The sequence below is a fragment of the Benincasa hispida genome, chromosome 6 (assembly GCF_027475165.1).
Source record: "Benincasa hispida cultivar pf3 chromosome 6, pf3_genome.v1.1, whole genome shotgun sequence".
Lineage (NCBI taxonomy): Eukaryota > Viridiplantae > Streptophyta > Magnoliopsida > Cucurbitales > Cucurbitaceae > Benincasa > Benincasa hispida.
The window spans coordinates 20,525,279-20,532,929 of NC_143483.1; the positions used below are offsets into that span (position 1 = coordinate 20,525,279).

General features: G+C 37.9%; 3 long non-coding RNA genes across 3 annotated transcripts; 1 reads left to right on the forward strand and 2 right to left on the reverse strand.

Annotated features, from left to right (window-relative positions):
• Positions 1–2,094: 2,094 nt before the first annotated feature.
• On the reverse strand, positions 2,095–3,930 carry LOC150035501 (uncharacterized). Its single transcript, XR_016530150.1, has 3 exons — positions 3,640–3,930; positions 2,874–3,156; positions 2,095–2,630 (listed from the first exon to the last, which is right to left on the reverse strand). It is a non-coding gene; the product is annotated as an uncharacterized LOC150035501 (long non-coding RNA).
• A 388-nt stretch (positions 3,931–4,318) lies between these two features.
• On the reverse strand, positions 4,319–6,507 carry LOC120079515 (uncharacterized). Its single transcript, XR_005482250.2, has 3 exons — positions 6,121–6,507; positions 4,548–5,280; positions 4,319–4,468 (listed from the first exon to the last, which is right to left on the reverse strand). It is a non-coding gene; the product is annotated as an uncharacterized LOC120079515 (long non-coding RNA).
• On the forward strand, positions 6,501–7,583 carry LOC120079514 (uncharacterized). Its single transcript, XR_016530149.1, has 2 exons — positions 6,501–6,635; positions 7,352–7,583. It is a non-coding gene; the product is annotated as an uncharacterized LOC120079514 (long non-coding RNA).
• Positions 7,584–7,651: the final 68 nt, after the last annotated feature.

Consider the following 7,651-nt stretch of genomic DNA (forward strand, 5'->3'; position numbering starts at 1 on the left):
CTTCGTGCAGTAAAAATGGAAGGGTTTGATATATTCAAGATCACAAAGTACTGTAGTTCGCACACATGTTCCATTGGAATTCTGAATCACAACCATAGACAAGCAACTACTATGGTTATTGGTTAGCTCATTAAAGATAAGTTCACAAGAATAAGACGTATTTATAAACATTGTCATATCATTGAGGATATGAGGAGAGATTTTGGTGTGAACATAAGTTATGATAAAACGTGGCATGCAAGGAAAGTCGTGTATGATCTCACTAGAGTTACTCCAGAATACTCATACTTCATACTACATGTTTATGGAGAAGCGTTAAAAATAGAGAATCTAGGTACAGTCTTTGAGATCGAACTTGAAGATGAGGTGCATTTCAAGTATATGTTTATGGCATTAGGGCCTTGTATTAGAGGTTTCACAAGCTATCGGCCTGTGATAATTGTTGATGGGTCGCACTTGAAAGGAAAATACAAAGGCACCATGTTGGTCGTGGTTTCTATGGATAGGAACAATCAATTATACCCATCAGCATATACAATAGTGGACAATGAAACCGATCGATCATTGAAATGGTTTATGTCAAACTTGAAATGCAGTATCAGAGAACTTGATAATCTGGTGTTTGTGTTTGATCGGATGGTATTTATTAGCAATATTATTCGTGCATTTTTTCCCACGGCATTTCATGGATTGTGCACATGACATATAGAACAAAATCTTATTACAAACTTTAAGGATAACATGGTTGTTGGGATATTTAGAGATGTAGCAAGGGCATTTCACATGACAGAGTTCTAGACAAAATGGGACGAACTCCATAGTTTTTAAGACGATGCTATCACGAAATATCTGGAAGACATCAATCTTCAAAGGTGGGCATGGGTTTACCAAATAGAACGAAGATATAATAACAAGACATCCAACAGTGTAGAGTGTTTCAATTCGTTAACTAAAGAGTATCGACTATTGCCCATAGTATGCTTGATTGAACATGTTAGAGGAATGCTCCAATCGTGGTTCTACGAATGGAGGAATTACTGGACATCTCTAACGACATTGTACTTTGACTACTGTGAAACCCGATTAGCAAGTGACACCGATAAGGGCAGACGATATCAGGTTGAGCCTATTGATTGTTATCGGGCCCACGTGCGAGATAATCGATTGGACGATATTGTCAATCTTCACATGAAGAAATGCACATGTAAGGAATTCAACTCACTTGGTATCCCGTGTTCGCATACAATTGTTGCTGCCAAGGAACAAAATATACCCATCTAGAGTCTTTGCAGTTGATTTTATACAGTAGACTCTCTAATGACTGCGTATGCAGAGCCCATAAATCCATTTGGCCACATATTTGAATAAAAGATACCTCCTGGATATGTAGAAAAGACTATCCTTCCTCCGAAGTTTGTAGCACAAGTCGGACGATAGAGAGTGAGAAGAATACCATCCAGAGGATAATTTCGCAGACAAATGAAATGTGGTCGGTGTAGGAATTATGGGCATAACCGCCATATTATAGCGAACCACTCACAACCGTGCGACCTACTAAAAATGCCAGAGACTGTGACACAAACACCCCTCATTTGGTTTAGTTTATAACTAACCTGTAACATTTCATTTGTTATAAATACCATTGATCAGTTTTTCATACGTCATACTTGTAACATACTTCATACTTTTTAATACTTGTAACATACTTGTAACATACTTCATACTTTTTCATACTTGTAACATACTTCATACTTTTTCATACTTCATACTTTCATCTTGTAAAAAAAAAATAATAATAATAATAACAAGCTGGAGTATTTCTATAATAGCAATCTTCATACTCTCTCAATCTTCATACTTGTAACAAAAAACAATAACTTCATACTCTCTCAATCTCGCTCTTTCTCAAAATCTGGCTCTCTCAATCTTTCTCTCTCTCAAAATCTCGCTCTCTCTCAAAATCTCCCTCTCAATCTCGCTCTCTCTCAAAATCTCACTCTCTTAACGTTTGAACTTTGAACCTTGAACTTTGATATAATGTTCTACATACCATTGATACAATAAAAAGAGCAGTAGCTCAATTATATATGTTCTGATAAATTATGATATTGAACTTTGAACTTTGAACTTACATTAAAAAATACATGTTTAATTATACATGTATACCATTGATACAATGATACAATGAAAAGAGCAGTAGCTCAATTATATATGTTTTACATACATAAAAAATAAATGTTTTTACATACATAAAAAATACAATAAAAAATACATGTTCTATACACATAAGGAGTGTTCGCCCATTGACAAGCTAACTTCATCCTATATTCACTAGTGAAGTAGGGATGGTACTGTGACAGTTAATGGCTTTAGCCAATTCACCAGCTTTGTCATTGGTGTGTATGACGAAAGTGAATCGAACACGAATATGTAGCCTCTGTTAATGTCCATTGCAAGGACCATCCAGTACTCACTGATATTCATCGCCATATAAACGAAATCCACATCTGCCCATTTGACATCGAATTTACCGGTGACGTAGTCCTTATACGTGTCTTCATCCTCCCATGCTAGGGCAACCTCTAGAAGTGTCTTATTCTTTATTTGTTACCCTGCCCATTAAGGTGATTCTGTCAAATAAAATGAGAAGTTAAGTAACGAAATATAATGAGAAGTTAAGAAACGAAATATCCAAATTTACTGTTACACCAAATGGCAAGATGGTGAACTTGTGCATGCACATGTTGGGCCATGGTATAAAATTTTTCTTTCATAAAAATAAAATAAGTATTTATGGTCTGCACAAAAAATTATTATGTTAGTAAGAGTACAAGATATCCAATATGTAAAGAAGTCAAGACTAGAAAACTTACATCACACTCGACCCACGAACTCGGGGAAATCAATTCCTTGAAGAATTGCTTGGCGAGTGGTTTAAAGGAGTTCTCTCAAACCTCGTTGTCTGTATTCTCGTTCGAGATCCAACCCATCATTTCTGTAATGATATTGTGTGGAACATCATATGCTACGTTGTATGCGGAAATCGCTCTGGATAGTGACGTAGCTACACCTGGTAGAGGATACTTAACCACACTTTTCTTCTTTACTTGAGCTGGAGGTGTATATTTATCAACAGGTTTCCTCTTACGACTAATTCTTTGAGATTCCAACATAAACAGATAACAAAATGTTACTCATCAAGAAATATAAAAATATAAACAAAGATTACTGATCAATAAATTACTTATCAGTGTAACTCCTTCTATGGTCGTAACAATCCCAGAAGTATCGGCCTTTGGGATGCCAGACATATCAGCCTTTGTATGTGGCATGGTGAGTAAGGCAGACATGTCGGGCTCTATTTGTGGGACGTCGACCTCTATAGGTTTGACGTCAGTTGGTGATGTTGTGGTGGTATCGGGCTCTAGAGGGGGGATGGAAGTAGGTGAAGTGGTGGTATTTTGAGGCTCTACAAGGGGGATGAGAGTGTCAGAGGTAGTCACATTATTGGTATCGGGATCCTGAGATGGGATAGGTGACCTTGTCGTCTCCTCATTCACCGTAGTAAAGTAAAATGATGAGTTCACGAACATGTAAGAACTAAACATGTAAAGACATCAAATGATAGTAAATGCAAACCTTGCACATATACTGCAACAGTGACAGGATGGCCGATAATTGTCCTTTTATGTCTGTTATGTTTTGCTCCATATTGGATACACGACTATCTAAACCCGATATATGACCATCCAACCTCGATAGTGAGCTGTCAATGGTCCGCGGGTATGAATAAATAGAATCGTTAGGATTGGCTCCCTCCCTGCGGCGGGCAACACACTTAGGACACTCCTCATCCACGGATCGCTCTCTACAGGAGTTTGCAAGATAGACATCAAGTTGGTTCAACTTGTCCTCATCGCGCACATCCCCCATCACATCATGGAACATATCATCACTAGGTGTGTAGGTCCTTCCTTCCACTTTTCCACATTCAGCATCCTCATACTCAGAATGCTCGTGTTCATCCCCTCCCTCCACCCTAATAACTTCATCATTGTCATCTCCACGATGATCACACAGTTACTTTCACTTTCAGAACTACCCCCATCACTAGTCGACCTATTGCCACTTTCAGAACTATCATCATCAGCACGTAGATGAAATATAGGTCGTCTGTCCACTGGGGCATCCCGAAACTCCCTTTCAGCATCTGTCATGATAGTACCCTCTTTAACCTTTATTTGCATTAATAACCCAGTAAACTGGTTAGTGTCAATTTAACAACCAGATAAACACATTATGCATAGAGTAAATGTACATTGTTAGACTCGAATATCTCTCTCTCGAGTACTTTGAAGGACACTGAGTGGGAGCATGACCATCGAAATATGCAGGGCAAAGCCACCTTGCTCCTTCGCTCCACAATGTTCCCAACTATCGATGCAACTAGGATCTCGTACATCCATACCTAAATAAAATTTAACATATATTAAGAATATTAGTAATGTTAAATCAAACAACATGATTATTATGTTAAGCAAATTTACCTGGAACGCTTGTGGAAATCCACACAAAAAGTACTTCACAACGTAATTTTTATTTCCTTTGACCTTCATTTTGTATAGACTGCTTTTATCATTCAACGCAGTCTTTAGGGCATCCAGTGTCCTCTCCCAAATAATGGTACCCTAATCAAGACTGTTGTAGTACTCTAAATTTTGAACGTCCTTAAAACGTTTGAGGTCCACTGCATTTTTCTGTTTGTTTTTTTCCCATCATTGCAACCTCAGTATAGTAGACTGTTGTGATCTTCGTAGCATCCTCATCATTTTCAAACTCCAACTCCTTGTATTTTTCTTCAAGTTGACGGATATGTAAGGTGTCATTCGCCACTCGATTACCAAAATACTCGATTGCAAGTTCATACGAGGACTACTGATTTTGATCAACTCGTGTTGGGGATCGCCACAAACTAGTCATCAACAAAAAATCATCATTTGAAGAAGTGACAACCTTTCCACAAATAGAGAATGACATTAAGTCTAATCTCGTTCTCTTCACTTCTCTCAACAACTTGTGATGGATAATTGGGTTGTTAAACACCATGTTAATGTCTACAAATCACCCAAAAGTTATTCTCTTGAACATGTCTAACTGTTTTGGCGTAAGCTTCTCCTTTACAATCTTGTTTGCATTAGCAATGTGAGCTAAGCTCGTTACTTGACCAAGAAATCGGTCGGCTATGGGTATTCTGAAACGTGTTGCCATCTTAAATCACTCCTGCATGAAATAAATATTCAATCAATAAACTCCTTCAGAAAAAAAATTATAAAACAACATTTTGTTTAAATCTCGCTGGATTCGCTCTCTCCGGTATTGATCTCTTTGGTGTCGCTCTCTCTAGTATCGCTCTCTCTAGTGTCGCTCTATTCGGTATTGCTCTCTCTAATGTCGCTCTCTCTAGTAACTCTCACTTATCTCACTCACATTCTCTCTTACTTGTCTTCAACCACATAACACATCGAAAACCAGAAAAACAAACAAAAAAACCATAGGTTCACAGTATTTCTAAACCCTAGAACGACCTACCCTTTCTGGTGTCGCTCTCTCTAGTATCGTTCTACCGATTTCACTCTCACTTATCTCGCTCACAAACTCTTTCTACTCGTCTTCAACCACATAACAAATCGAAAACCAAAAAAATAAACAAAAAAACCATAGGTTCACAGTATTTCTAAACCTATAGCGATCCACAAAGCCCCATTACCGATCAGTGTAAGACATTTTCAGACACATATTGAAAGATTTACCAATCAAATTCAATTTTTCGGTGGCAGTAGAATCGTTTGCAAACCGAAATGATGGATTCTAAAGAGTTTTTAGTTTATGAGCGATACGAAACCGTTAGCCTTGGGAAATTTGAATGAAGAATTTTTAGTTTTGATGGGTTTTCAATAAAAGGTAAGAAGATGAAGAAGTAAAGACAATTTACGTAATTTGATATGACGATAATGTAAATAGAGGGTCAATTGATATTATTTTTTAAAAATGAGTCATTTGACATTTTGGACAAAAAAATGGGATCATCCATACAAATTTCCCCCAAAAAAATTTACTTACTCTCACGCGTCTCCCTCTCTACTGTGTACGAAGTGAAGCGCCGCAAGCCTCTCGCACCCCCTCACGCCGCACCCCCTCTCTCTCATTCAGCCACTTGAAGGATGGCTCGCCATCGGAGTTGCCACCCCGCTCGTCGCCAGCCGTCCCTCGGTTTAGTCGTCGCTGATCGAGTCTTCGCCGGAGTTTCACGTCCGGTTGATTTTTCGTGCGAGCCGTCAAGGTCTATGCGCGTGCAGATCCGTCAGTCGTGGTCCGTTCGTTCACCCGCTCGTCTGCCAGCGTCCGTCCCGCTGCTATCCTTTGTTAGCCACTGCCTTCAAACGTCGCCGCTCACCGGATTTTTGGTTTTGGGTAAATTTATTGGTGATTAGTGGGTTTCACTTGGAGTTCATAAATACTCATTGATTCTTGGTACAGATGCATTGATACCCATAATATGTTAATGTTAGACTTGGATTTTGGAGGACAATAACGTGTTGTCTAACGCTTTCGGGTGGCATTCGATAAGGTATCGGGTAAGTTTTTGAGGTTCCATGGCCATTTGAAGCGTTGAGGGTGCTGTAATTTGAGATTAAATTTTTTGTTGGTATTCTGTGTGTAGGTTGGGTTACTTAATTAAGGTTTAAGGGAGGTTTGCATCAATCAAAACCTTGGGTAATTTGTGGACTATTTTGCTTAGCTATGTGTTTGAATTAGGTCTAGCTGTTGAAATTAAATTTAGTTAATGTTTTAGGGGCTGATTCAAGAATTTGTTGAAGATAAGAGGTGTTTGAACTGTCAATTTGTTTGGGGTTAATATCAAGTAAGTGATTTACTACCAGTTTATCCTCAAATCCCAAGTTGATGTGTTTCTATTGTGATTGGATGTTCTGCCATGTTTGACTGATACATGACTATTGAGATTGTTCTCGAAACTCATGAGTTATGTTACTATGATTATTATAATATGCTGCTTGATATGAACTTGGACTAGACCGTGGTGTGTGTTAGCACTTACAGTGTACATCCCCTATGTATGTTTTGGCGTGCTAATGGGATTGCCATCTATGCTTATGATTTTGGTGACTCATCGAAGTTACTTTCTATGAAAGCGTGCCTTTGAGTTTGTCCTTTATGCCTATGCCTATGTTTGGGATGCATACCTTTGTCTCAATAGGAATGCTAACATGTTCGCCTAGTGGGTCACTTACCAGGTATTTTTGTATTTACCATTTTCTCTATATTTTTTTAGGTAAAGGAAAGGATAGAATGACGAATGACAAGAAGAATCCGTGACCAGGCCTTGGGACTTGACAATGCTTCCGCATATGTTTTCTTATGTTTGCAAGTTTTAACTTTGTAATTAAACTTTTAAATTTCTTTTGAATATTTCATTCGATTTATTTATTTATTAAAGTTGGGTATCGGAATAGAGATTTTATGTTCCTTTTATAGGTTCTATAATAAAAATTTATTTTATTGTTTGGATTTTGTCAAATTTTGTGATAATGTCGTTTTGAGATTTATGCATGTATATAATAACGATCGATTT